The sequence below is a fragment of the Schistocerca cancellata genome, chromosome 1 (genome assembly GCF_023864275.1).
Source record: "Schistocerca cancellata isolate TAMUIC-IGC-003103 chromosome 1, iqSchCanc2.1, whole genome shotgun sequence".
Classification (NCBI taxonomy): Eukaryota; Metazoa; Arthropoda; class Insecta; order Orthoptera; family Acrididae; genus Schistocerca; species Schistocerca cancellata.
In genome coordinates this window covers 197,981,276-198,008,207 of record NC_064626.1, presented here as the reverse complement: position 1 = coordinate 198,008,207, position 26,932 = coordinate 197,981,276, and positions in this window count along the sequence as shown.

Below are 26,932 nucleotides of genomic sequence, written 5' to 3'. Positions count from 1 at the left end.
TCCTTTTCCCGATATGGCAGCTCACAAGCTATCCCTAAATGAGCCGTCGCATTACTTTACGTAAGAAAAAATATTTTCAGATCATATTGCAACCACCATCTAGACAACAAGTACACATTTGACAAAACAGAAGATAATTCTACAGTTTGTTCTATGTATTATATCTCTTAAAAAATAATGTAACTATTTATTTAGAGGAAACACTCTCCTAGTAAATTTGTTTGTCCTTTGATTTATCGTGATCTGTTACTGATTTTAAGTGAAGCTAGTTTTTACGTTTAGCTTTCAAAAAAATACAAAAGAGATATAATAAGCAAAATAATGAATTTCATACGTTGCCAGTTACATATTATATCTGATTTTATCGAGCGCCAGACTCCCTACAAATTACTGTAAATGCAGTAGCGTAGTATTACTCAGCTCCAGTTCACTGATCTGAAATAATTACTATCACAGAAAATAGACAAGTTTTAATAAAATTATTTAACTGGATTCCTTCAATTAATCTCACTGAATATTTTTACACCATTTCTTCCGCTCCAACTATCAGACATTGTCCTGTGAAAAACTATTTTTAAATGTATCGCGTAATGGCGGCTAATTGTTAACAGTCAGAGATCACTGTTACTCGCCCCGCAGCAGCTGGAAACATGATAAATGATTTTCATTAAATATTCTTTTCATAAGATAAATGTGACGTAGGATCTTGAAATAACACACGGAGATCACTTTATACGAATATAGTCTTACTAGGACACAGTTTACACCATTAAATATTTGCAATTACGTTACGACAGAAACAAATGCTAGCGCAGCACAATAGCTTGCGTACCTTATTCCAGCTAACACCAGAACGAACAGAACAAAACAGACTAGACAGAAGAATGAGCACTGCATTGTGTTTTATACTCTTACAAAGATAAAAATACTTCTTTTAATTACTTACACATTATAATCTCATACAATAAAAATAATGTCTTTTCTGCATCTATCGATCTATAGTGTATATTTTTACAGTTAGTGTTATTACATTTCGCAGATAAATCGATGTTTGCAGTTCATTTTGAATCACATACAGTCATTTTTAATTATGTTTCACCTCGATAATGGTGAATATTGCCAAGGGGACACTACACGGCCCCCTGGGCTACAAGGAACACACTACTTAATGTTTGGTCGTTGTAGACCACGAGTGTCACTTTTCTTTCGTTCGTTGGTCACTTTCAGTTCGATTTACCGTGTATTAGGTCATGGGTACACATTCATTTTGAGTCTTTTTAAATAACATGATTGTATACCTCAGTCCTCAGGCGTTCTTGATTAGCCTTAAACCAGTATCTGTCTAGAAAAGATTTTTCAAATTGTGCCAGGCTATGGCAATTTTTTATGACTTCATTTGCCCATAAGGCAGCGTCGCCTTGTATGTGTGCGATTATGAACTAAATTTTTTGGCTTCATTCCAGGCACTCGGTAATACATTTCGGAATCCTTTTATGAAGATTACCGGATGCACTGTATTCTTTTCCGCGTTAAATACTTGGAATTGTCTGTGTTTTATTAAGCTATCATCAATTTTATTGCTTGTGGAAGTGGAAGCTGCCCCCACGGGGTTATGAATAGGAATGCTTGCAGTAAATTGTATGTTTTCTCTTTCCCAATCGCTCTTTTGTTGGTATGAACTGTACATGATGTTCTCATTACCGTACACGTTCCTAACGGGCGTGCCACAGTTGTTAAGCATTTGCAAATGTGCACACTCCAGTTCTGTAATCCTATCTGTCATTTCTTGCTACGACAGCGGTACTGGTAATTTGTATCTTGCTTCGCTTTTTTCAACTGCGAGTGGTAGCGTGTCTACTGTGGATTGATTACAGCTGCTCCGTTAGTTACTTTTTGCAGAGCAGACACTATTTTGCTTTCTACACGTTCTGTGATCTGGCTTTCTTTTTCAGTGAGCCAGTCATGGAACTCTTTTTCTACTATCTGGGCTTGATCATTTAAATGCGTTTCTATGGTTTCTTTTTGTGTCATTTCTAAATTGTCCATTCGGTTCGCAAGATGTTCTACTTGGTCCCGGATGACTGTATATGCCGTCTGAAGCGTTTGCACATCTTGTGCTATGTTGCTTACAATGTTCGGCAGTTCGGCATGGGCTTTCTTTATTTCTGTCATTTCTGAATGTATCTTTTCGAACATTGTACCCATACTTTCTATTAATACCTTTTCTCTTTCTTCGTTTTGTTCCCTTATCTCATTGACTAGCTGTTCATTCCTCTCTTCCCTCAATCTCTCTTTTTCTTCATTTTGTTCCTTTATATGATTGACAAGCTGTACGTTCCTTTCCTCTAATTTCCGTAAAAATTCAGCAAATGGATCCGGTATTGGTGAGCACACCGGTGTGGTAGTTGTTCTAATCATTGGAAAATTATCACAAGCCCTACTAGTGACACCTATCGGTTTTACTGTTTTCGTCTGCTCGCTACATCCTGGCATATCACCGGAAACTACATTGTTTACATTTTCTACCCCTCCCCCCTCCCCCGATCGCTATTAATATTTAGTAAGTCAGAGTCACTACCCATATCGCTCAATAATAGCACATTATTTGTAACATTCGACTCATTATCTGATTGCAATTCTAACACACGTCCAACTTTTCCCATAATGACGATAACTTTCACTGGCCTAACTACAAAAATTGTTCCAAATTACAAATGCGACTAAGTTCACAAGTCAAACTGCTTATTGTTTCCACAATCACAAAATATTAATATCTACACCACTGTGCACCATGTACCATCTATGATACTATACTTTGCTGATACGAGCCTATGTAGCAAGCTTTTATGCATAGTGGTCGTTACCTTGATTTCCTTTTTTCTTTTGTTTTCTTTTTGCCATCTCGTCCTCTCGGGGTCTATACAGTTCTTCTCCGCTTTCCTCGTTCAAGTTTATACATGAAATGGAATTTGATAGACATTAGAATACATACAATACATGTTAACAATTACATACATACAAATCCTAAAAAAAATATTTTATCTCTTCGGGCCCCACGTAACAGGGCGCTATTTATTGTATCTCTTTAAAAAAAAATGTATAACTATTTATTTTAGAGGAAACACTCTCCTAGTAAATTTGTTTGTCCTTTGATATATCGTGATCTGTTACTGATTTTTAGTGAAGTTAGCTTTTACGTTTAGCTTTCAAAAAAATACAAAAGAGATATAATAAGCGAAATAATGAATTTCGTACGTTGCCAGTTACTTATTATATCTGGTTTTATCGAGCGCAGGGCTCCCTACAAATTACCGTAAATGCAATAGCGTAGTATTACTCAGCTCCAGTTCACCGATCTAAAATTATTACCATCACAGAAAATAGACAAGTTTTAATAAAATTATTTCACTGGATTCCTTCAATTAATCTCACTGAATGTTTTTACATCATCTCTTTCGCTCCGGCTATCAGACATTGTGCTCTGAAAAAATATTTTTAAATGTACCGCGTAATGGTGGCTAATTGTTAACAGTCAGAGATCACTGTTACTCGCTCCGCAGCAGTTGGAAACATGATAAATGATTTTCATTAAATATTCTTTTCATAAGATAAACGTGGCGTAGGTTCTTGAAATAAGACACGGAGATCACTTTATACTAATGTATTCTTACTAGGACACAGTTTACACCATTAAATATTTGCAATTACGTTACGACAGAAACAAATGCTAGCGCAGCACAATAGCTTGCGTACCTTATTACAGCTAACACCAGAACGAACAGAACAAAACAGACGAGATAGAAGAATGAGCACTGCATTGTGTTTTATACTCTTACAAAGATAATAATACTTCTTTTAATTACTTACACATTATAATCTCATACAATAAAAATAATGTCTTTCCTGCATCTATCGATCTATATTGTATATTTTTACAGTTAGTGTTATTACCTTACGCAGATAAATCGATGTTTGCAGTTCATTTTGAGTCAGATACAGTCATTTTTATTTATGTTTCACCTCGATAATGGTGAATATTGCAAAAGGGACACTACAAATGCATACATTAATAACAAGGGTAGAATGAAATTCTCACTCTGCAGCGGAGTGGGCGCTGATATGAAACTTCCTGGCAGATTAAAACTATGTGCCGGAGCGAGACTCGAACTACGGACCTTTGCCTTTCGCGGGCAAGTGGTCTACCAACTGAGCTTCCCGAGCACGACTCACGCCCAGTCCTCACAGAGTCTCGGTCCGGCACACAGTTTTAATCTGCCAGGGAGTTTCAACAATAAAGGCGGTATTTTACATAATGAAACTGGAGAATGAACAAAAAGATTGTTCACACTGATCGACGCATCCGTTTTAATAACAGAACTGTCCGTTTGACTTGGGTCAATTTTATGAGCAGAATGCCTCATCAGATAACCAGATACTCCTATTACCTGTCATGATCTAAGTAAAAATTTTGTGGATGCGTTCACTGACCAAATTTTTTGTAGACTGTAAAATGCAAAGGGCGTGTGAAGTTTCCACAGACACGTAATTCATATACCTAATAACTTACAGTGCGTCGATGTATCTGCCAAGTGAACTACATGTTTAAGTAATGTTGACAACGCTTTTTGTTGTGATACATTTCAATGGGGAAGAGGATAAAGCTTGTGTGTGGTGTTGTTTTCATCTAATTCGATGTTGTCGCTACAGTCGCTTCAAGTTTAAAAGCATAGTTTTGTTTGTCATTGAGTGACGGAGAGCGAGAGCCCATGGAGACATCAAGATAATACCAGCCCCAGCCTCCATAATACCGTCAATTTGACGAGAGAGAGGGACAGAGAGCTCACAAGTGGCTTTGGAAGGGCACGGCGTATCCAACTGAGGCCACTAGTTGATTATCATAATATGTCGAGTTTCCAAACTGTGAGGATGTCGATTATTAGTTACAAAATAGTACAGGACATTTTCTATGAGATTCAGCTTGGGTAATCTACAGCGGCTATCAGGGTACAGTAGAAGGCCTTAATCTTCGTCAGAACATATGAGTGCAGTCCAGTGAACGTGACTGTCATCATCTTGGAAGGGAGTGTTCACAGCACACTCATCGTTAACGTCTAGTAGAAAGACAACACTTGGTCGCCGAGACTTTGAAATAAACGTCCTGGTTCATGTTCACTGGACCTTGATTGAGTAGACCCAAATCATGATTCGATAAATACCTCCGAAACTTCACATAACCAACTCCAGGTTGAGATGCACCTTCAGCATGCTACGTGTTAAACTTACCATTGGGTCTTCGTTGCACTCTACACTGTGCACTATTTGAAAATACACGTTGGAAGGTGACCATATTAGGAGAAATGGTTATGCAAGATGTACATTGTGAGAAATGACGGTTTATTTGGTACATTTGACTGTTCAATGTCCACTTCTGTGAGCTCCTTTGCATGGTTCAAAACATGAATGGTACCTGTTCTTTGGCTAGCAAAGGTTGTATTACAGAGTAGAGCTCGGGCGAGCTAGGGAAGCAGTTGACGGCCAGAGAAGGTAAGCGAGGGACGAGCGTGGATGGTGGACGTGACGCACAGAGAATAGAATTTCGTTTCGGATGCTCCCTAATTGAGGATTAAGGCTAAGGGATGATTTGAGATGGTTTTATGTAGAAACGGCACTTCTTTAAACAGATAATCTGCACTGAGTTTCTTTTTCTGCAAGCTCTAGCAGAGTAATTATTGTAGTGTAAAGATTTTATTGTGTTTAACAATATGTAAAAAATGTTCTGATGTGTGTGAATTCCTAAGGGACCAAACTGCTGGGATCATCGGTCCCTAGAGTTACACTCTACTTAAACTAACTTAATCTAACTTATGCTAAGAGCAACACACACACACCCAGCCCGAGGGAGAGGACTCGAACCTCCGGTGGGAGGGCTTGTGCAATCCGTGACAAGGCGCCCTAAACCGCGCGGCCACTCCGCGTGACAACAATATGGAAGTGCTGGTATCCAGGTTCAATTATCAGTCATTTGTTCAGTACACTAATTAATTTCCTCCCTCTGCTGTAAGTTTAAAGTATTTCATTTAAAAAGTCAAAGAGAAATTTTAAGTAATTTAAATATCACATGCAGGAGTAATCTTTATGGAATGTGACAATACTAAGAGAAAGTTATTGTTCATGCTAGTTCGAGTTTCTTTCGTGTCTCATTAAAAGGATTCAGTATAACTCTAGAATACTTTCCTTTCGTCGTTTATAAATATTTCACGAAGGTTATCGTAACAGAAAGAGACAAATTTGGTGAAACCTGCAGTGTAATGCCTTGCACTATTGCGGGGACAGTGAACCGTACTTTCGGAAAGGAACAAAAGTTCAATTTACGAAAGTGAAATAAAATACGAAAAGGCAGTTTGCCGTGCAGTGATTTATTCCAAGAACACGCAGTTCAGAACTTCACATTCTTGCTGCGTGCAGAGTAGAGCTGAGCTGTAAGAACATGTTGTAGGGCCTAAACGAACCTTTTCAGATGAAGTTAGAAACAGTATTAATTCGCAAGGTTTTCATGTAAATTCAGTAGATGCTTTTCGAAACAGGGCATATTTGCGTTACGTAACAGTTTACAATTATGTGTGATTGTTTCATGAGAAAGCCATTCTGAGAATTATTGATAACCATTCTTTTCGTTTAGTTTCATTTACAGATAGTCAGACGCAGTTAGATTAATTGTTATCATACGCATAGGAATTAATTTGCTCAGTAATCTTCATGTTCAAACGTAGAGCACCTAAGGCTATTCTAGATCAGAATTTAAAAGTTATACAGTTTCCAAGTAAAACTTAATAGCTGCATCACGTTCTTTCCATTACAACGGTAGAGTTACATATACATATAGAAAGTGTCAACGTCTCCAGAGAGCCGTAGTCCAATTTCTGTGTTGTTTGGCCCTTTGAAAACATGGAACTTTTCCTTATGCTGTGAACAATCGCGTTCTGCAAGGCAGTTTCGGTCGCAATGTTTTCCCTGAAAGTAGTCGGGGAGGCCTTCTCTCACTGTAGAAATTCCTGTCGATTTTGAAATCAGTTGAACGAGTCATGAGACTCGTCCTCAGACCCAGTGGGTTAGGTTTGCGTAAGCCCAGGACTGTGTGCGGTAGTCCTTGCTTTGTAGACCCGTTGGACAGTCCATGTAGATCCACCTACAGGCAGGGCAACTTCGTGTGAGGATGGGCGTCTCCAGACCCTTTCTGCCATTCCGTCAGGTCGCCATGTCAGCCCATTTCATTGAACTGATTCTACACTGTGTATACGAACATCTACACGACTACCATGACATATGCCCACGTTGGGGAGGACCATCTGGGGAGGATCACATTTACGGTGTTCCAAAGAGTCCTAAGTGGGTGACGACTACTTTATTTTTATATATTTATTTAACCTGATCTGATAGGAGCCATCAGCCCCTGTCTTACATCGGATCAAGGTTTCGCACAAAGTGCCTTCTTAGGATCATAGTAACCTAAGAAATAATAATTTTAATATGACAAACAGTGCTGAAATGATTTGAGGTCTATAGAGACGATGTGAGTGAATAATACTGGCTGTGAACTAAGAATGTTAACACTGGCAGTTATTCTACCACTGATGCTGCTGCCACTAACAGTGATAATAGTAATAATAATAATAATAAATGCAGACTTTGCAAACAACAAATAGAAACAGTAGATCACATCACAAGCGGATGTACAATACTAGCAAATACAGAATACCCCAGAAGACATGACAATGTAGTAAAAATAATACATCAACAACTTGCCATACAACACATTCCCACATACAAGTATGCACCACAAAATGTACTGGAGAATAATGAATATAAGTTATACTGGAACAGAGCAATTATAACAGATAAAACAACATCACATAACAAACCTGACATCATACTTACCAATAAAAAGAAGAAATTAACACAAGTTATCGAAATATCCATACCCAATACAACAAATATACAGAAGAAAACAGGAGAAAAAATTGAAAAATACATCCAACTGGCTGAGGAATTAAAGGACATGTGGCATCAGGATAAAGTTGACATTATACCAATTATAATATCAACTACAGGTGTCATACCGCACAATATCCACCAGTACATCAACGCAATACAGCTACATCCAAACGTATATATACAACTACAGAAATCTGTAATTATTGATACATGTTCAGTTACCCGAAAGTTCCTAAATGCAATGTAACATATACTATACAGTTAAAAGGAAGTCACGCTTGATCAAGGTCCGCATCACTTTCCAGTTTTAACCAGACATAAAGTCTCAGAAAGGAAAGAAATAAAAATAATAATAAACCCTGTGGAGGCCCAGGAAAAGAATAGGCATGTTCTACCAGTCGTAAAAGGCGACGAAAAGAACAAACCATTAATAGGGCTAACCCCCCTTTTAGTGTGATTAGTTCGTTCAGGACAGAACTAATGAAGCCTCGGACAAGCGCCGTCAAGGTTGGGCACGATGCTTGAACCCTATGCCCGTCAACAATGGTAACGACACACAGAAAATGATTTATATCCAAATAGAGATGTTTTGCAGATTATGCTTCCATCAACCACTCTAGAAGGAAAACAAAGACAGAGGATGAGATTGTCAGATGAAGTCAACTGACACCTCATGTTCTGTTATTACCAAGCAACAAACTTAGGAACCAACACAACTGGATACAGATCACAAGTATACACAACATTTATTACCAGATACCCAGAATTAAAAATTTGAACAGAACAACGACTAGCTGATCAGATCCGTGTAATAATAAAAAATAACAGGATACCCCAGTTAGAATTAGAAAACATTAAACAACGAGCACAACAAATACTGGAACAAAATAATGTGCAATCAGAAGAAGAAAATACAGTAATTGATTCAAACATCCCAGAGCAAACAAACAAAGAGCAACACGCATCAATTAAACAATCAGAGGAAAACGAAATCTTAAGACAGCCACCAGAACAAGCACAAATAGAACACGAAGTGACACACATGTTAGATATAGAAGAAAAATTTCAGCTCACATATATAGAATACAAAGATGCAAATACAGACATTAGACCATTCTTGCATAGACCCCCAAATAACCCACAAGTCGAAACAACAACTACCAACACAATCATACATAACAAAATAAATGAAAATACAACTATGGAAGAGTTACAACTACTGGTTTATATACGATCACTCACTACATTACATATACACATTAGGCAGAGATTAGAACCAACCAACACACAGAAGAAACCCACAAAACCAGCATGGCAACACAGGCTACAGATCAGAATAGACAAACTGAGAAAAGACACTGGACAGCTAACACAATTTAAAAGAAATGAAATATCAGACAAAAAACGAAAAAGGTTAGGTAAAATCTCACAACAAGAAGCGATAGAGCAATTAGATGAAAAGAAGCAGAAATTAGAAGCATTGGCCAAACGACTTAGAAGACACAAAAAAAAGTGAAAATAGAAGGAAACAAAACCAAACATTCAACACAAACCAAAAGAAATTTTATCAGACAATAGATAACACACACATTAAAATAGACAATCCACCAAACATAACAGACACGGAACACTTCTGGAGCAACATATGGTCAAACCCGATACAACATAACAAACATGCACTGTGGATACAAGCAGAAACAGACACATACAAGATAATACCACAAATGCTTGAAGTGATAATATTGCAACATGAATTCACCTGAGCAATTAATTCTATGCACAATTGGAATCTCATGGAAAAGATAAAATAGCAAATTTCTGGCTAAAGAAGTTCACCTCAACACATTCACATCTAACTAAATTATTTAACAGTTACATTGCAGACCCATACACAGTCCCTGATACACTTACACAAGGAATAACTTATCTGAAACCTAAAGATCAAGCAGATACAGCAAATCCAGCAAAATCTCGCCTCATAACATGCCTACCAACAATATACAAAATACTAACTTCAGTCATTACACAGAAATTAATGACACATACAACACAGAACAAAATTATAAATTAAGAACAAAAAAGCTGCTGCAACGGAGCACAAGGATATCAAGCTAAGACTAAACAAAGGTCGCTACACTACGCATACATTGATTACCAAAAAGCTTTTGATAGTGTAACACCCCACCCCCCCCCACTCATGGTTACAACAGATATTGGAAATATACAAAGTAGATCCTAAATTGATACAGTTCCTGAACATAGTAATGAAAAATTGGAAAAACACACTTAATATCCAAACAAATTCAAATAATATCACATCACAGCCAATACAGATTAAGTGTGGAATATACCAAGGAAACTCATTAAGTCCTTTCTGGTTCTGCCTTGCTCTGAACTTTATATATATATATATATATATATATATATATATATATATATATTAGTTCATGACATCCAGTCTTACAAATTTACTGTCTCTGATGGACACACGTCCAGATCATCTGCTCTCAAAACTCTCTCCCCATATCCACCACTGCTGGCGGCTCACCTCCAACTGTGCAACACTATGCACTGTTCACATCCAACTGCCAAACACTACAATAGCAACTGTTCTAACAATGCCAACCAGCCACAGACTTCACAGAGAACAGTCAGTGATTTTCATATAGAGCGCTATGTGGCGTTACTAACATAAAAACCTAAACAGCCTACTTACATAGCACCCATGCTCCCCACAAAAAATTTTACAAATTGTTTTGGGCAGCGGTCAATACAGATTTGAAAATTTTTTTCATAATTACAATAACAAAGAAATCAAATGTGCACACTTGTTGATATACTGTTGGTCAAAAGCAAAGATTTTCCCACAGACCATAAAGACAGTCCTGATCGTTCATCACAGTAAAATTGCAGTGTTTTTCTCAAAGTCTGAGCAGTAAAAGAAAATGCACACGGAAGTAGTAGATTTCCATGCAGTCTTGAAGAAGTAGTATTGTCCTTCCAACAGGAAGACAGTGCTGACTCTTGACATGCAGACAGGTAATGGGCCACAACAGAGCAAACCCACAGCAGAGTCAATCGAAGTTTTGAAGAATATTGGTAGGTAGCTCATCACAGAGTACTGTAAGCCTGGTAGAGATTATGGTATTGGTGGGCCACCAGAGGTGCAGACCCACTGCAGTCCTTGTAGAAATAATGGAATTGGTGAGTCATCAATGGTGTAGACGCACTGTAGTCCTTGTAGAGATGGCCAGCAGCCATCTGTTGCGACTGTGTGGGTGCCCAGTCACCATTAAAGAGTCTTGCAGACAATACAGCAAGTCCATGAACCACCACTTGTGCACTCACAAACTTTTTGGTATGTCCTTAGAACCAGCAATGCTGTTAACCAGCCCCTTGCTGAATTATCAATACACGTTCAAACACTAACAGTCCCAACTTCTCATCTATTGCGCATATACTATAGCCAACAGAAACGTGTGCAGTGAAATGTAACTTAATTTGAAGAACTGGTGTCTATACAATTATAAATTTACAACATAAGAATACAATTACAAAGGTACAAAATACATCATTAAAGAACATAATAGCACAGAAAACATTTGTAGTAACACAGGACTTACAAAAGAATAGAAATAAACATATACAGCAGTGTTACAAGAATTATGACATAATTAAATACATAAAAGATCAGAATAGGTTTCGAAAATAATGTCTAAACATCTTTACAAAGTAAATAACATATTATTAATGCAAATTATATTTGAGGATAACAGTATTCCTCATCATAATGAATGTAGCTTAGTACTAGAAAAATTCTGCAACATCAATCTTATCAGCTAAACACATAAAGACAGGAAAAACACAAATACACAAGGGTACACAAACACATAGCGGAATAACGCAAAAGGAAAGGACAGGGTTCGTTTCCAGTGTAACATTTGGTACTGCAGTCCAACCCAAAACTTTGTTCCATAGAGCTTTCCTGCAAAAAAAAATCATATCTAACCCTGTTGTCCCTAAAGCCTACTATTTTGTTCATATGCTCTTTCAAAATAATTTTTCTCATTGTACAATACTCATTTTGGCCCATATCTTTTTCATATTACTTCTCAATGCATTCTTTTCCCATTCTTCATAACTCATTCTCTTCTTAAATCTACTGAGCTCAGATATATATATATACCAAGGGAGGCAATGCAGCAGCACATAACAAATTAACACAAACAGCAATGACAAAAAAATGCAAATTGGCAAAGCAAGCAGCAGTATATCTAAATTAGCAAATCAATTGCAGCACTGTGCAGCAAACAAGAAAAATAAATCAGTAGTAAAATTGGCTTAAAAGAGTAATACAAAGTGAAATTCAGTAGCACTATGCCTGGCAAACAGTAGCAGTAAATGCAACAACTTATAACTAAACATGACAAACCCACAAGCAGAAAAAATAGTACACTAAAGACAACAATGCAGATAAGGGAAATGTCTATTCACATCTTAATGTCTATGTCATGAAAGTAGTGCACCACAACAACTTATTCTACAAAAAAAAAATTACCAAGTACTTGGAGGTCTAACTTCTACAAATTCACCTTGTCGAGAGGGCCCTGCCCTGTTTGAAACCAGCCAGTTCTGATAAATTCTAGTCTCTTGTTAAGATTATATCGTCTGTCGTCATGTCGGTAGTTTCTGTAATTTTTTTCTTGTGGGTCACGTGGTGGTGAATTTCTCCGTGAATCGTAACTGCGCGGTGAACCGTTGCGTCAAGTTATTCTGTCTCCCTTGATAATAATTATTTTGGTTCCCATATTGTCTGTTTCTCTGATTGTCTCTGTCATATTCATTACTATGGAAATGTGATCTTTCTGTGTAATTATTATTACTCTTCCAGTGGTTGTCACATGGGTGGTGTCTGTTTTGGTCACGATTTGCGTTGTAAGAATAGCCTTGTCGTGTCCAGTTATTATTTTTGTCGTCGTGGAATTGTGACGGATGTGACATGTAATGATTGTTTTCCTGTTTTCACATCCTGCGACTGTCTGTATCAATTTCTAATTCTTGTAAGAGTCCCTGAAAAGCTTCAATGTCGTATTTGCAACGTCCTGCCAAAATAATACGTCGTAAATGTTCAGGCAATTTGATTAAGCAAATGCGGATGAGTTCTGAGGGGCTGTATGTGTTTGACAGGTGCTGATTCTTGTGCAACATGTCTTCAAAATATTTCACAAGACTGGAAAATTCAGATTTTTCGAAATGTTTCATCATTATGATGCTATGTTTTACTCGGTCTTGTGTAGCTTGAGACCAATATGCTGAGAGGAAGGCATGATACAATTCTCCTTCACTGTGACAATCGCGAATGACCGATCGCATTCTTACAGCTGGTTCATTCTCTAAATAGCCACACATAAATTCTAATCTGTGCTCTAATGTCCAGTTGGGAGGAAAACAATGAGAGAATTGATGAAGACACGCTTGTGGATGAATGTCGTTGCCGGAATTCTTAGATGTTTTGAATTTACGTGTAGTAATGAACAGCTTATAGTCAAAATCATCATGTCGGAGAGTCGCATATCGGTCATTGTTACTTCGTTTCGGCGGTTCCATCTCAAAATTTGGTGTATCTTGCCAATTTCTTTCATAATTTCCGAAGTGCCCTGTGTTATTATTTTGTATTGGAGCGCGAGTGTCCTCTGTATTACCTGTGTCAACTGATCTTGTACTTCCCGGATTTATCTTTTGTACTGTGTACTGATTTGATTTTGTTTGAATTTTCTAATTTGTTCATACTTTTCTGTGTCAGTGAAGGCTACGCGTTTTGTGTCACTCAGATCATCATCTACCTTTGTAGATAAGTTAGTGAACTGATCCGAAAGTTCGGCTACTTTCTCCGATGGTGAACAGATTTCCTCAGTGTGTTTTCATGAACCAAGTTTCAGAGTGTCCGTTTGTGTTCAAATCGTATCTCTGCGCCCTTTAAGTTTTCCTGAATTTTTGCAAGTTGTGTAACCGAATCGGTAGATGCAACTGAGTAAATTTTAGCTTGCAAGGTGTCGTGATTTTCATGAACAATAGTTTGCAGTTCTTTTATGGCTGCGTCGTGATTCTGTAATGCATTTTCGTGACGTGAAAAATGTACCTTTCATGACTCACTTACCTCACAAAAATCTTCGTTACTCGAACTACTGCAATACAGCGATCGCCAATACTGCCAGCTAAATAAAACATTCTAACTACTGAAGGCACTAACTACTTATAGGCATAGTTAGCAAATGAAAGATTTTGATAGAGAACAAACAATGTATTTATCTTAATAGTGTTCAAAAGTCATTATATATATATATATATATATATATATATATATATATATATATATATATATATATATATATATTAGTTCATGACATCCAGTCTTACAAATTTACTGTCTCTGATGGACACACGTCCAGATCATCCGCTCTCTAAACTCCGCCATCTCTCTCCCCACATCCACCACTGCTGGCGGCTCACCTCCAACTGCGCAACGTTATGCGCTGTTCACATCCAACTGCCCAACACTACAATAGCGACTATTCGAACAATGCCAACCAGCCACAGACTTCACACAGCACAGTCAGTTATTTTCATATAGAGCGCTACGTGGCGTTACCAACATAAAAACCTAAACAGCCTACTTACAAATTGTACAACTGCTGTACGACATGTTTTGCGGTGAAGTTTCTTTCTGTCAATATGATCCGAAATCGTGAATGACGCATCTACCTGTTCCACGAGATCACGTGTCTCCTTTACGAATCGGTATCCAGAAAATAGACATTTGCTTAAAATTGTAGCCGGTTCCAGGAAACTCAGTAAAGGATGTAGCAAATTTATTGCATACATTGGTACTGGGATGCCCTCTGAACGTAGAATTGGTCGTATTTCCACGTAGCTACAGGAAAGACCAGCGGGAACTACGCATATATTCCTTATTAGAGATGAGAGATAGCCAGAACGTCTCTTTGAAGAGAGGCTAATATCGCACGGTGCTTTACTTTTGCTGTCACTGACGATTGGAGTCAGGCCAAAGCCACGGAACACGAGAGATAGGGGCCTAACTTCATTCTGAAAGTTGTAACTACTCATCTGAGAACAGAAATGCAAATCACTCCAAAATCTTCTACGAGCTGCAATTGTGCATCTTAAGCTACAACGAGACAAAGCTGTCATGCAGAGCACACCATCGCAATTCCAATTTTCTTAATAGAACATCGATCGAAACCGCTCTAAACGCACGAAGTACATTAATTATTCCTTAACGTTAAGACAGGTAAACTTCGATTCATGTGCCTTCCCTCGTCGAAGAGCTGACCGAGATGCCTTACAATCAATAACGCAAGCGGCGACTATTGGGAGGGCGTAAGTAAAGTTTATTCTGTCCGGAGGCACTCTCTCAGTTCGCTCCTTGCCAGTTTCTCCGGGAGGATGGCAGTGATCCACGGTCGCCAGCAGACGCTGTTACAGAAGATTCAGAAATAGTTATTTATTTCCATAAAAATACGGGTAGCTTCTTAACTCTTGGTTGGCACCATCTGTCAGTCCCCGCTGACGAATCGCGTCGAAAGCGGCCTTCAGCCCGTTCGAGGTAGCTGGCACCACGCACTTCGTTCCGGCTGGCTGCTGCACCAACGGTTCGCCGCTTGCGGTGGCCCGGGCACTTTTTTTACCGCGACGCCGCGGCACTGAGTGCCGGCGGCGCGTGTATTGAATTTATACGCGCCGGCTCTGGAGGTGCTCAGTCGCCTCCTGCTCAACGCCCTTCTTCGTCATCTGCCATACCACGATGACGGTTGCCATGTATCCATAGCCGACCGTTGTGGCCGGGCGGTTCTAGACGCTTCAGTCTGGAACCGCGCGACCGCTGCGGTCGCAGGTTCGTTCCTGCATCGGGCATGGATGTGTGTGATGTCCTTAGGTTAGGTAGTTTTAAGTAGTTCTAAGTTCTAGGGGATTGATGACCTCAGATGTTGAGGCCCTTAGTGCTCAGAGCCATTTGAACCATATAGCCATGAAGTGTGACGATATTGGCCTACCGTCCAGTTAGGTCCAGTTCAGTCCGTCGAAATGTCAGAATGTTGGTATCCTGCTCCTGTGGGACGGAAGGTCCTCCAGTCCTCCCATCTGCGACAGTGGCAGACTGTGGCCTTAAACCCTGAAACTGGTGATTGTGGCGCGGTAGCAATCTCTCCCAGTAGTCGCTGCTGCTGTCCGTTGACCGACTGCCTTAGGAGATTAACTGCTGGGGTATTTATGGAGAGAAGTAGTGGCCAATGTTTATCCTACATTATTCGTCATGACCACATACGTCTTGCTATTACTAAGCTATCAGATGTCTTCCTTCTGCCTTGCTTATTTCACGAGTTTTTTGCAGTGTAGACCTGGTTTGTAAAAGCTCTTGGTACCATTTGTTGCATTCGTCTTAGCCTTTCTTTCTTCACATAACGAAGGTGACGTGCTTCTACTTGGTTTCACTGACCCACTACAACCTGCTGAAGTCTTCTGCCTTGTTCGCCAAAAACGCGAAATATTTTCACTGCGGCCACCTCGTGTCGACAATGCCCTAATGTAGTGAGGTAACTTCGCTCTGGGACTTTGAAAATTTTATCCGTTTTACTGCCTCTTACAAGGTTGGCATGCAACATACCCCTCTTCTCTAAATTTCGTCCCGAGTTTATAGGAAAAACAAAAGAAGGTTTAATTTTCAATATAATGATCTTACTCTATTTATAACATTCTTTATCAGTTTAACCCATGTTAGAATTTCTCTTCTCGTTTCTGGTACAACCCATTCCAGAGAGATCCCGAGTGTGGGTTTTAAATATGCCTTCGTTATTTTGCTCCTTCGGATAGGATAAACTGCTTAAATGACTACTAGTGCCCCGATTGTACTAGTGGTTCCTACGCCTATGGTAACTGTGTTCTGCTTTCGCCCGCGGTGATGTTGCTGGACATGTTTTAACGTTTGAACACAGCAATTTACCGCTTTTCTGCAATCAATCACTTTATCTACGGTTTGTAGTGCCGTAACATCTAGCGTGTAATTTAGCACGGAAGTTTTCTAAATACACTCCTGGAAATGGAAAAAAGAACACATTGACACCGGTGTGTCAGACCCACCATACTTGCTCCGGACACTGCGAGAGGGCTGTACAAGCAATGATCACACGCACGGCACAGCGGACACACCAGGAACCGCGGTGTTGGCCGTCGAATGGCGCTAGCTGCGCAGCATTTGTGCACCGCCGCCGTCAGTGTCAGCCAGTTTGCCGTGGCATACGGAGCTCCATCGCAGTCTTTAACACTGGTAGCATGCCGCGACAGCGTGGACGTGAACCGTATGTGCAGTTGACGGACTTTGAGCGAGGGCGTATAGTGGGCATGCGGGAGGCCGGGTGGACGTACCGCCGAATTGCTCAACACGTGGGGCGTGAGGTCTCCACAGTACATCGATCTTGTCGCCAGTGGTCGGCGGAAGGTGCACGTGCCCGTCGACCTGGGACCGGACCGCAGCGACGCACGGATGCACGCCAAGACCGTAGGATCCTACGCAGTGCCGTAGGGGACCGCACCGCCACTTCCCAGCAAATTAGGGACACTGTTGCTCCTGGGGTATCGGCGAGGACCATTCGCAACCGTCTCCATGAAGCTGGGCTACGGTCCTGCACACCGTTAGGCCGTCTTCCGCTCACGCCCCAACATCGTGCAGCCCGCCTACAGTGGTGTCGCGACAGGCGTGAATGGAGGGACGAATGGAGACGTGTCGTCTTCAGCGATGAGAGTCGCTTCTGCCTTGGTGCCAATGATGGTCGTATGCGTGTTTGGCGTCGTGCAGGTGAGCGCCACAATCAGGACTGCATACGACCGAGGCACACAGGGCCAACACCCGGCATCATGGTGTGGGGAGTGATCTCCTACACTGGCCGTACACCACTGGTGATCGTCGAGGGGACACTGAATAGTGCACGGTACATCCAAACCGTCATCGAACCCATCGTTCTACCATTCCTTGACCGGCAAGGGAACTTGCTGTTCCAACAGGACAATGCACGTCCGCATGTATCCCGTGCCACCCAACGTGCTCTAGAAGGTGTAAGTCAACTACCCTGGCCAGCAAGATCTCCGGATCTGTCCCCCATTGAGCATGTTTGGGACTGGATGAAGCGTCGTCTCACGCGGTCTGCACGTCCAGCACGAACGCTGGTCCAACTGAGGCGCCAGGTGGAAATGGCATGGCAAGCCGTTCCACAGGACTACATCCAGCATCTCTACGATCGTCTCCATGGGAGAATAGCAGCCTGCATTGCTGCGAAAGGTGGATATATACTGTACTAGTGCCGACATTGTGCATGCTCTGTTGCCTGTGTCTATGTGCCTGTGGTTCTGTCAGTGTGATCATGTGATGTATCTGACCCCAGGAATGTGTCAATAAAGTTTCCCCTTCCTGGGACAATGAATTCACGGTGTTCTTATTTCAATTTCGAGGAGTGTGGATAAAATGCTGAAAGGTCTTTCTGGCCATTACGGTGTCGGTTGTACACTAGTAATTACTTACTAACTCTTGATGATTGCTGGTAGATGGAAGTCTACCACCGCTGTATTACATTCAGTTCCGTTGATTAATAAACCGCTAAGCTGTAACTCTACTCTTCTTATTCCTGTAAAATTCTTGTTTTTTTAACAGTTCACTATTACCATTTGTGACTTCTATACTAAATAAAACCAGTGAATTTCAATTCACTGGCAATTTGTACATGGCTTCATAACTACCTTCTTACACTCTGGTGCATACATATTTCTCAAGGATAGTTGTAGTTCACAGGATCGGTTATCCGTTTGAACTACTCGTGCAGGAAAAATAGTAATAATTTCATTAATATACTTACCAAGATCTTCTACTGGTAGTATTACGTGCATTTCGCGTTGTTTAGATACAAGTTATACTTCATTAACCGAAAACTTAATCCATCTGCTAATCAGATTTCATCCAGTTGGATATGCATGAATCGTATAACGCTCAAATTCTGACTTAAGGGTAGTTACGGGGAATTGTATATTATCATATAGACAGGCTTTATCAGAATAAACTTTAATTATAGGATCGCGAGAGTAAAATGTTACACAGCTTTAATTTATGGAAATAACATACTGTAGGTCCGTAGGAAATTCTTTTTTGCTTGCAATAACTCCTGCAAAACATTTTCCTGTCTTACCAGTGTAGTGCTTAATTGCTTATGGGTAGCATTGCGGATAGCTTCTTGAATTCTTTCCAATTGTATTCTAGCGTCACTTACACTGTTTATAGTTCCCTCATCAGCCTAGCTATGGCTACTTTGCTGTGCAGTGCTTTTAGATGATTCTTTATTGTACCTAAATCCCTATTTGCAGTAATCATCCCAGTGTTATTTTATGCATTGTTTCAGTTATGTTTATCAATCCTTTCGCCATATTCATAATTTGCGTCTTTTCGATCCACTGTTGTGTCTGCATGCTTCGCTACTTCTTGCAATTGGCCTGTGGTACTACTCAAACTTAAAATATCATCACTATCTGCTGTGCCAGTTTTTAGGAGTTTCCCACCAACATTCAGCCATCTCCTCTTCCTCCATGCAAGAGAATACAGAATTGTAAATGTCACTTCCTTCAACTGCTCTCTCAGCTTATTATAGAACTTAAGTTCATTATATTCATTTCTTATATCCCCTATTATACTACCCTGTTTCGTTTCCTTCAGTACTGCTAAGAACATATTTTGCAACTTCTCACGTCGTTCCGTACATACCAGATGTAGAATGTCAGTCTCAGCGACCACCTGTGATTCTTAAAGACTACGTCTGGCTGCTGCAGGAACAAAATTCCGTTCTGTAAATGCTGGTTGACAATTCCTTCCGCTCCAACAGTGAGCAAGATCATAACGTTCGTTATACTCCTTCTAGGCGTCATCCTCGTCATCTCCTAGAGGAAATAATTTATATGTATTCCCTTTCTCCTTAGAAAAAAATTGGGAATACAAGAAAATACTAACATTCCTAAGTAAACCACACGAATAAATGAAAACAAAGGAAGACATCATATTATTACCCACGTATCTCCACACCCACAACTACTTATTTTGGTCTCAACCAATATGGCCTATTCTGGGGTATTTCTTTACTCTTTTTCTTCTTAATTTCTAGTATGTGATATCTCCACTGGCACTTGAGGAAAGGGGTCTATGGTCCCTTGAAAAGATTTAATTCTACTGATAGGGACTACTGAAGTTCGTCCTGGTAATTGTAACTTTACATTCACAGGCGACTTTAGCTCGACCACATGGTGAGGACACCGAAACCTCGTCAAGAAACTTTCTTGTCTTACGTTTGGGAGCGTAAGGGTTTGCAAATAGTACCCATTGACCTACCCAGTACTGTCATAAATTTCACGTACATAACCGCACATGCTCTTGACTTTCTAGAGTATTTGCGTTAGCCCATTTTACATTTTGCCAGACTTCCTTTAGAGTTTTTGCGAATACGTAACGCGTTCACCTTCTTTTCTCTACTTTGGTCGAATCACATCAAACGGAGAGGGAACTTTGCGTCCATATACCACCTCGTAAGGCTATAACCCTGTTCCTCTAAGAGTTTTCGAATTATAGGCACGAATTACTAAATCTAAATACACATCCCAATCTTGGCATTGAGAATTCATATAATGGGTTAGCATCTTAGATACAATCCTACGAATTCTTTCTGTACGACCATTTACCTTTGGGTGAAACTGACTTATACATAATTTCTTAACTTTAAGTAAGCGACAAAACTCCTTAATGAGATTGGGCAAGACATTTGTCTTCTATACCGTAATAATCGTTTGTAGCGCCTTAGACTTAAGTATCCAGTGATTTACCATAACGTGAGTTACGGTGTTTGCTTACTGATCTGGTATTGCTACCATTACCAGATACCTTGATAAGTGATGAGTAATTGTTAACACATACTTGTTGTCCGGTTGACTTCAGTTGTAATGGATAGTCAGACATTGATAGTCATTCTAAATATTTCCTTTCATATGACATCTTGTTCTCCACCAGTATCTTTCTGCTACTCGCCTATCTGTTATTCTCTTGCCCCCATGGCTCAGTAATATACTATTATGTGCTTGCCGTAGTACTTCCATCCGCAAAGCTGCTAGAACTACAACACACGGTCCGTACTTCGTTGATCTACACAAAACCCCATCTCGTATGAGAAACTGTGGCTGTCTGCAATACACATGATACTTGTTATTATTTGCTTGTGCTTTCTCCAGATCTTATAGATCAAATTCATAGACCTGCAGTACCCCAATCTTTCTACTAAGTGTGTCCGCATTTGCATGTTTAACAGCTGATTTTGGAATCAAATTTTATTGAAATTTACCTAGCTTCAATTTCCCCCCCCCCCCCCCCCTTGTTAGACGACATGAACGATCTTTTAGCCCTAGTAGTCATTTTAAAGCATGACCAGTAATCACAGTGAACTCACGCCCATATAGATAACATCTAAAATAAGAAATACCGTATATTAATGCTTACATTTCCTTTTGTTTGGCGTTATTGTGCTGACGAGATGCATATGCAACTGGGTGTTCTTTCCCATGAATGATTTGCCGTAAAGCAGTTCCCAAAGCTGTACCACTTAAATCACATGACAATACGAATTCTTTAGTGAAATGTGGAAAAAATCAAAACTGGAATCTGAAATTAATATATCTTTTAAGTTTTAAAATGCTAACTGATACTTAGGTGTCCAGCTAAACATGATACCTTTCGCAATAATTTTGTTATTTTTTTGTGATTGTGGCACTTCAGCAAATCACTTAACGAAATTTTTATAGTATTTTGTTAAGTCGAGAACAGTTTGTAATTATTTAACTGTCTGAGGGACGAGAAAGTCATGTTCTGCTGATTTAAGGCGTGGATCTGCCCTCACTCCATCTTGGCTAATTATATGTCCCAGATAGTTTACATGTGATTGTGCCAAGTAACATTTATCCATGTTAAGCGTAAGTCGAGACTTTCTCAACCTGTCAGATACCATACCCCAAACGCTGAACATGCTCTTCCAGGCTTTTTGCTAATATAACTGTATTGTAGATGTTCACCATGGATTTCTTTGGTTTTAAATCTCAGTAATATTTTTTTTTTGTTTAGAAATACACATGGACAGCTGGGATGTGTAAGTTAATTACTTAGACCGTCAATGTAGAGCATAAAGCAAACTTAGGATTGGCTTAGATAACTACGAGGGCTGATCAACAAAAACTAAGAGTGATTTTTTCATATAGCCTCCGTGATAATTTCCTGTCTGTGCCATGAATATTTGAGAAGAACGGGTTTTCATGTATAGCCCATAGGTAGCTCCACTCTCATATCGGTAGTATCGTAGTAATCTTCTACTTTGTAGAGGCTCTTTGCATTTCGCAAACCAAATAACGGAGTTGACCGGAGAGGAGCAGTAGGAGCAATAAAATTCTGAGTTCGTTTAAACCATAAGTCCACTGAAGCTTACGAAAAACTGCAGCAGTCGTACGATGAAAATGCACTACCTTGTGCACGAGTGTTTGGATTGTTCACAAAATTTCAAAGAAGGCCGATTTGTCTGCGAGGAACAAGGTGAACCTGGTGTTTTGGCTTCTGCCGTGGATGAAATCAAAGTCAACACAGCTGCTGTGATTGTCAGTGAAGTGCCAAGAATTTCACAAGGCAATGTCTTTAGGATTATCCATGAACTTCTTCATATGACCTGTGTTTGTGACCGATGGGTGCTACGTCTGTTCACTCGCGAACAGAAGGCTGTGCGAAAGGAGACAAGCCATGATGAGCAGTGTCTCTTTGTTGATGGAGGGAATGCGTTTCTGGAATCGGTATCACCGGTGATGAGCCATGGCTGTTTCATTATGATCCCAAAGGAAGTGTGGAAATCGCCAGGATCTCCCACACCAAAAAAGGTGGCAGTTGTTTCACCTGCAGCGAAAGTGATGGTACTATTACAGCAGCACACTACATGTCAGCACTGGATAAACTGGGGAAACACAATGCAAGGAAAGGGGGTGGTGACTTCATCATGGCAATAGGCGGGCTCACGTCACTAATCAAGTCATGCGGTTTCTGGCTCAAATCATTACTATCTGTGTACCGCATCCTCATTATAGCACCGATCTCGCACACTATAATTTTTTTTTATTCCCTTCGCTAAAGGCAAAGGCTCAGGGCACTCTCAAGCACTGCTCAAGAAAAGTGAGGCGATTTTCAGGGACCTGACAAAGAATGGCTTGTACTATGAGTTCGAGGACTGGCAGAGACGCAATAAAAAGTGCATTGAAGAAGGAGGGAAGGATTTCTAGAAAGCCGGCCGCTGTGGCCGAGCAGTTTTAGGTGCTTCAGTACGGAACCGCGCTGCTGCTACGGTCGCAGGCTCGAATCCTGCTTCGGGCATGGATGTGTGTGATGTCCTTAGGTTAGTTAGGTTTAAGTAGTTCTAAGTCTAGGGGACTGATGACCTCAGATATTAAGTCCCATAATGCTTAGAGCCATTTGAACCATTTTTTTTTATTTCAAAAAAAGATCGTTTAGACATTGAAATGGAGTAATAAACATGTGTGTAAAAAGATCAGTCTCACTCTTAGTTGATCAGCCCTCGTACACCGATGAGCCAAAACATTAGACCATCTGTGTAATAGCGTGTTGGTGCACCATACAAACACAATACAACAGCGATTTTGGTTGGTACTGATTCTACAAGTGCTTGACAGGATTCCAGAAGTACGCGGCAATAGATGCCTAGGCATAGGTCGAGCATTTATTGCAATTTACAGGATGGTGCTTTATGGGCATGTGCAATAGATACATAACAGTCACAATTGCTGGCTAAGACATCAATGTAAGTTCTATATAACGCCCCTCAAACCGCTGTAGCTCGATTCTGACCTTGCTATACGGACAGTTACCCTACTAGAAGATGTCATCTCTGTGGGGGAGAGGTTTCAAGCATGAAGCGATGCAGGTGGCCCGCAATAATGTTCACGTAATTCACCGCTGTCATGATGCCTTCGATTACCACCACTGATCCCATGGAACTCAATGTACCCCATGGCATAATTCTTCCTCGACGGCCTGCATCTATGGCACGGTGCATGTTTCATGCAGCGATACGCCGGGGTGACGGCGTGTAAGGACCCAACCATCGTCGTGATGTAACAAGACATGCGATTCATTCGACAGATGACGCGTTTCTACTGATCCACGGTGAAAACTCAGTGATGCTGTGCCAACTGCAATCATAACTGACGATGGCTTTGGGTCAACACAGGAACATCATGGGGTCATGTGATGTGGAGCTCTATGTTCGAAAATGGCCTTTGAGCGGTGTGCTCCGGAACACTTGTGCCTGCACCGGCATTGTACTGTGTTGTCAGATCCACCACAGATCGCTGCCTATCCTCGATTACACAGTGTGCGATCTTGTGCCCTCTATGTTTTGTGATGACATGTGGTCGTGCAATACCATATGACCTATTCATTATTTCACCACGCTTCAACAACTTTCCATAAGTGCTCACGACAGTAGTAAGACAACAGGCGACCAACTTCGCCATTTCAGAGATTCTTTTTTCCAGCCGCAGCGCCACAACATCGTGCCCTTTTGTTATGCCGTGTAGCCCCTGCAGGCTGGCAACACATCTAACATGACACAGGACCGAGGTTGCCTATGCCCAAAGGCGTAAGCAATGGTAAACATCGGCTGTTTTGGAAACAGACATACCGCGTACTACTTCCTGCAGAGGGAGTTCTAGATGACCTGTAGGAAGTATTACTACAGCAACATCTGATTGGCTGACCAATACTATTTAAAGGCTAGAACCAGCACCAGACGTCAGTTCACGCCGAATACCAACCTCAACGACGTCTCCACGGAAGACTAAGTCTCCGCCATCGGAATAGGACTTGGAATTAAGTGTATGTGTGTTACAACGGACTCTTGTGGGAAACGTAGAAGTTATCTTTTGTTGCCTCTAGTAGGAAATTCCTACTGGCTTTGTGATTGTGCCTTTTCGTTGTTATTCAGTTATTTCCATGTAGACTTACGTAAATAAAAGTTGTGTTGTAAAAACATTCGAATTCTCAGTTACAGCACCTTTGTACAACCCACCTATCAGTGGATTTCCGCATTTGCGGCCCTTATCTTCGCTATAATGACTGACCATTCGTCTCTCTTCCGTTTACATTCTTTCCTTTCTGCCTCACGTGCTCGCAACGCCACCAGGAGGCATTCAACCTGGCGAGGGGCAGTGGTCATAATGTTTTGCCTCATCAGTGTATCGCAGTAGCCGAATTGAATCTATACTGTACGCAAAATGTAAAATATAAAGACCAGGCTAACAAAGGATAGAATGAGGTGTATGAAGTACTTCTACTGGTGAAAGAATGTTTAAAATATTTATTTCAGAAAATACTGAGAAAAGACTTAGAGACAACTTTCTAGAGAAACAAATAGAGGAACATCTTGAAATAGGTTGACAAAATGTCAAAAACTGTATTTCATTAGAGGCAAGTGATTTGAAGGGAAAGAAAAAGACAATGTACAGTCTCAGGCGATTGTTTACTTAGTACAAGCAGTTAGAGAGAAATACTGTACAGGGTGCGCATAAATTCTTCCCGTGATGACAAACATTTATGGATGAGGCACAATGCGAGAGACAGAGCTGTGCGGTTTGTTGCAACCGGTAGCTTAACTCATAATGTGCTTTATGGATACGCTTCCACATGTGCTCCGTTTAACGGTCTAGGTCATATTCCTTACACGCTTTTGCTAACATTTCTTCCGTCGCTGCCATGAAAGTTTGTGATCGGGAGATGGTGAACTGTACACTTTATCCTTAATGAAACCCAGCAAAGGTGAAGAGGGATTATATTAATGAACGTTGGGGCTATGACGCAGGACTGTTCTAATCATGCGTCCGGAAAGTATCAGCCTAGAATTGGCCCCTATGTGGCTGTGCACTATATTGATGAAACACTACGCGAGGTAAAAATGCCGTAACTGAGGCGTAACTAAAAGCTAGAACATGTCCAGGTACACCACTGTCGCAATGATAGTCTTAGTAGAAAATGACGACTGGATAACTGTGTTGTTCGTTAAGTCACACCCCACATTCTTTTTCGGCCTGTCCTTGATCTGCTGTATCACGGTATGTGAGTTCATCGATCCCTAGGTCTGGGTATTAGGGCTGTTTACTCCCCTGGAGTAAACAGCCTACATTAGAAAAACTAAGTCTATTAAGTTAGACTCTGTCTGCATCGATTAGTTACAGTACGCTCCTAGCAAACTCAGCACATCTGAGCCTTTGATCTGACTGGAAAGCCTGCAGGAGTTGCACTTTGTATGCAGGGAAATGCAGTGGTTTGTGTAAAATCTTCGCCATAGTTTTGTGAAGTATGCTTGTTTTTCTGCGAACACGACGTTTCCGCGAATTGATTTTGGAGCGCTATACACATCACATCAGCTGTGTCCTCACTCACTCCATATCTACCCATCCCTTGGCTTGTCACCAACAGCACTAGTCTCTCTCAGCGATTCATGCCATCCTTTGACGCTCTTCACATCAAACGGATCACGACCATAAGGCACTTCGTAACTGTCGCTGAACTGTAACAGGCGACTGCGTTTCATTAAACCACAATACACATAGCGCTTCTCCTATATAAATGTCATTGTCACAACAGCACTCCTGAAATACCTCACCTGTAACGAGAGAGAGACAGAGCAAAGGATTCAGATGCTATCAGAACACAAGTAGAAGGTATCCATAAAAGCTTTGCGATTTAAGCTACCATTAGCAACTAACCGCATAGCCGTATATAGCATAATTCTTCAGAAATAAA